The following is a 4,566-nucleotide window of genomic DNA, read 5'->3' as shown; positions in this document are numbered from 1 at the left end:
ATGTAACCTGAATGTATTTTCAGGTGATTTCGCGCTTCCTAAGCTTAGCTCAGGCTTAGGAAAACACCAAATTCCATATGATGCGCAATTGTAACTGGAATGTATTTTCGGGTGAATTTGCGCTTCCTAAGCTTAGCTCAGGCTTAGGATTGCTCTAGATTCCATATGATGTGCAATGTAACCTGAATGTATTTTCGGGTGATTTCGCGCTTCCTAAGCTTAGCTCAGGCTTAGCAAAACACCAAATTCCATATGATGCGCAATATAACCTGAATGTATTTTCGGGTGAATTTGCGCTTCCTAAGCATAGCTCAGGCTAAGTAAAACACCAGATTCCATATGATGCGCAATGTAACCTGAATGCATTTTCGGGTGATTTTGCGCTTCCTGAGCTTAGCTCAGATTCCATATGATGCGAATGAATTTTCGGGTGATTTTGCGACTCCTGAGCTAAGCTCAGGCTAAGAATTTCTCTAGATTCCATATGATGCGTAAAATCACCCGAAAATACATTCAGGTTATATTGCGCATCATATGGAATCTGGTGTTTTACTTAGCCTGAGCTATGCTTGGGAAGCGCAAATTCACCCGAAAATACATTCAGGTTATATTGCGCATCATATGGAATTTGGTGTTTTCCTAAGCCTGAGCTAAGCTTAGGAAGCGCGAAATCACCCGAAAATACATTCAGGTTACAATTGCGCATCATATGGAATCTAGATTCAATATGATGCGTAATGTATTCTGAATGCATTTTCGGATGATTTTGCGCTTCCTAAGTTTGGCTCAGGCTAAGAATTGCTCTAGATTCCATATGATGCGCAATGTAACCTGAATGCATTTTCGGGTGATTTTGCGCTTCCTGAGCTTAGCTGAGTCTTAGAATTGCTCTAGATTCCATATGATGAGCTAAGCTTAGGAAGCGCAAAATCACCCGAAAATGCATTCGCATCATATGGAATCTGAGCTAAGCTCAGGAAGCGCAAAATCACCCGAAAATGCATTCAGGTTACATTGCGCATCATATGGAATCTGGTGTTTTACTTAGCCTGAGCTATGCATAGGAAGCGCAAATTCACCCGAAAATACATTCAGGTTATATTGCGCATCATATGGAATATGGTGTTTTCCTAAGCCTGAGCTAAGCTTAGGAAGCGCGAAATCACCCGAAAATACATTCAGGTTACATTGCACATCATATCGAATTTGGTGTTTTCCTAAGCCTGAGCTATGCTTAGGAAGCGCGAAATCACCCGAAAATGCATTCCAGTTACAATTGCGCATCATATGTGGAATCTAGATTCAATATGATGCGCAATGTATTCTGAATGCTAAGCTCAGGAAGCGCAAAATCACCCGAAAATGCATTCAGGTTGTATTGCGCATCATATGTGGAATCTAGAGCAATTCTAAGACTCAGCTAAGCTCAGGAAGCGCAAAATCACCCGAAAATGCATTCAGGTTACATTGCGCATCATATGGAAGCTAGAGCAATTCTTAGCCTGAGCCAAACTTAGGAAGCGCAAAATCATCCGAAAATGCATTCAGAATACATTGCGCATCATATTGAATCTAGATTCCACATATGATGCGCAATTGTAACTGGAATGCATTTTCGGGTGATTTCGCGCTTCCTAAGCATAGCTCAGGCTTAGGAAAACACCAAATTCGATATGATGCGCAATGTAACCTGAATGCATTTTCGGGTGATTTTGCGCTTCCTAAGCTTAGCTCAGGCTCAGGAAAACACCAAATTCGATATGATGTGCAATGTAATCTGAATGTATTTTCAGGTGATTTTGCGCTTCCTCAGGCTTAGGATTGCTCTAGATTCCATATGATGCGCAATATAACCTGAATGTATTTTCGGGTGATTTTGCGCTTCCTAAGCATAGCTCTGGCTTAGGATTGCTCTAGATTCCATATGATGCGCAATATAACCTGAATGTATTTTCGGGTGATTTTGCGCATCATATGGAATCTAGAGAAATTCTTAGCCTGAGCTAAGCTTAGGAAGCGCAAAATCACCCGAAAATGCATTCGCATCATATGGAATCTGAGCTAAGCTCAGGAAGCGCAAAATCACCCGAAAATGCATTCAGGTTACATTGCGCATCATATGGAATCTGGTGTTTTACATAGCCTGAGCTATGCATAGGAAGCGCAAATTCACCCGAAAATACATTCAGGTTATATTGCGCAACATATGGAATTTGGTGTTTTGCTAAGCCTGAGCTAAGCTTAGGAAGCGCGAAATCACCCGAAAATACATTCAGGTTACATTGCACATCATATGGAATCTAGAGCAATCCTAAGCCTGAGCTAAGCTTAGGAAGCGCAAATTCACCCGAAAATACATTCCAGTTACAATTGCGCACAATTATAGAAAGTAAATCAAACGAAGTAAATAAAAAAAGATTGAGTAATTAATTAAGTAAAAGTTCAGGATTAGCACAATTGGTTTGGTAGTCATGGATAACGGGGAAGGAAGGAGTTGAATATACAGTAGAACAATTTTCTATTTAGCTTCTCTTCTAATCAGTAGACGAAGTTTTGAATGACCCTAGAATGGACAGGTATACACAATGTAGATAATTAACATTGCATACAATTTTAAAACACATTTAGGTGGAAAACATACTGACGGAACTGAACGTCCCTTCACATATAACAAATAGAGTACTACAAGCGTTGACAGCAGAGCGAACGAGCATACAGTGGGAAGGAGTCAGGACGGAGGAACGGAGCAAAGGCAAAGGAATTAAACAGGGGTGCCCATTAGTATGGGACACGCTTGTATGGAAAAAATAAATCCTCGCTCCAGTCGACTTTTTCGATTCCATTTAACTCCCATATGAACTGTACAAAATTTCAGCGCAATCGGTGAAACTATAATTTAGCGCAAGCGGTTCAAAGTTTGCATAGGATTTACTATGGGAAAAGTTACACTTTCAAACAAAAAATCCCAGAGGTCGCCCTTTGTCTCCTTAATTCATATCGATCAATGCTTCTTGTAGGAAAATCTTTTATGAAACTTTCTTTCGAAGACCGCAAAACAATTGGATGCTTGTGGAAAAAGTTATTGATTTATTACCGATAATTGATCAAACGAACGGCTTTTTGTTTTGTTTTATCAGCAGCACTGCTGCCGCCGTTGTTGCATGGGGTGGCGGGAGGCATCACCACCCCCAGAAACAGCAACAACCAAGGCAGCAGCTACAGTGCTGCTAATAAAACAAAACAAAAAGCCGTTCGTTTGATCAATTATCGGTAATAAATCAATAACTTTTTCCACAAGCATCCAATTGTTTTGCGGTCTTCGAAGGAAAGTTTCATAAATGATTTTTCTACAAGAAGCATTGATCTATTTGAATTAAGGAGACAAAGGGCAACCTCTGGGATTTTTTGTTTGAAAGTGTATCTTTTCCCATAGTAAATCCTATGCAAACTTTGAACCTCTTGCGCTAAATTATAGCTTCACCGATTGCGCTGAAATTTTGTACAGTTCATATGGGACCTAAATGGAATCGAAAAAGTCGACTGGAGCGAGAATTTGATGTTAGTCCCATACTAGTGCCCATTATCACCCTACATTTTTACGCTGATCATCCAAAAAGTTTTGAATGAGGTTAAGAAGAAACACCCTAATATTAACCTATTGGAACTTAATAACGGAAAGCTGCCAGTGATTCTAGCTTTTGCAGATGATTTGCTGATTATTGCCAGAACAACAAATGAGATTGAAATAATTATGAAGACACTAAAGATGGAGTTAAAGAAAGTAGGTCTAGAAATTAATGCTAGTAAAAGTGAAATACTAATCAGAGAACCTCAAAGTGATAGGAATATCCCTGAAAAAATCAAAATTGATGGAGAAGAGTATAAAGTTGTGAAAAATATGAAATACTTAGGGACCTTTCTGACAGAATCGTTAGACAGACCACAAACGACAAGAAAGCGATGTAAGTTAGCTGTAGGGAGCAGTAAAATTATTGTTGAATTTTTAAGGCGATACAAACCGCCTTGGAAATTGGCTAGATTAATATATAAAACGGTAATATCTCCGGCCATAACATACGGTTTGAAAGCGGCAGCTCTTGTAAAAAGAAACAGAAAGTCGATAAGTAAATACGAAATGCAAATTTTAAAAGAAATGATCAGGTACTGTAGAGATAGGCCAAGAGGAAGAGTAAAACTGTCAAGATTGCTAGAGGGGAAGACTGCGGTAAAGAAGATTAGGGTAATGAGAATTAACTACTGGGGTCATATTCAAAGAAGACCTCCTGGTCACCCACTGAAAATTGCACAACAAATAAAATACGAGAAAAAGAAAAGGGGAAGACCGGCTAAAACGTGGAACGACTCAGTCATAGAGGATAAACAAATGATTCAAGAAATATCAGAAGAAGAGTGGATAGAATTAGCAAAGGATAAAGAAAAATTAAAAGGAAAGGCAGAAGAAATATATAGAATTGAGGGCAGTGAGGAGGAATCCGAATCAGAGGTAGAGTAATAAATAAATAATGTAAATATGTAAGTAAATGAACTTGTAAATGAATAAACTTG

Source organism: Aedes albopictus, unplaced genomic scaffold, assembly GCF_035046485.1.
Source record: "Aedes albopictus strain Foshan unplaced genomic scaffold, AalbF5 HiC_scaffold_10, whole genome shotgun sequence".
Lineage (NCBI taxonomy): Eukaryota > Metazoa > Arthropoda > Insecta > Diptera > Culicidae > Aedes > Aedes albopictus.
The sequence above is the reverse complement of the archived record's forward strand: the minus strand, read 5'-3'. Positions refer to the sequence as shown.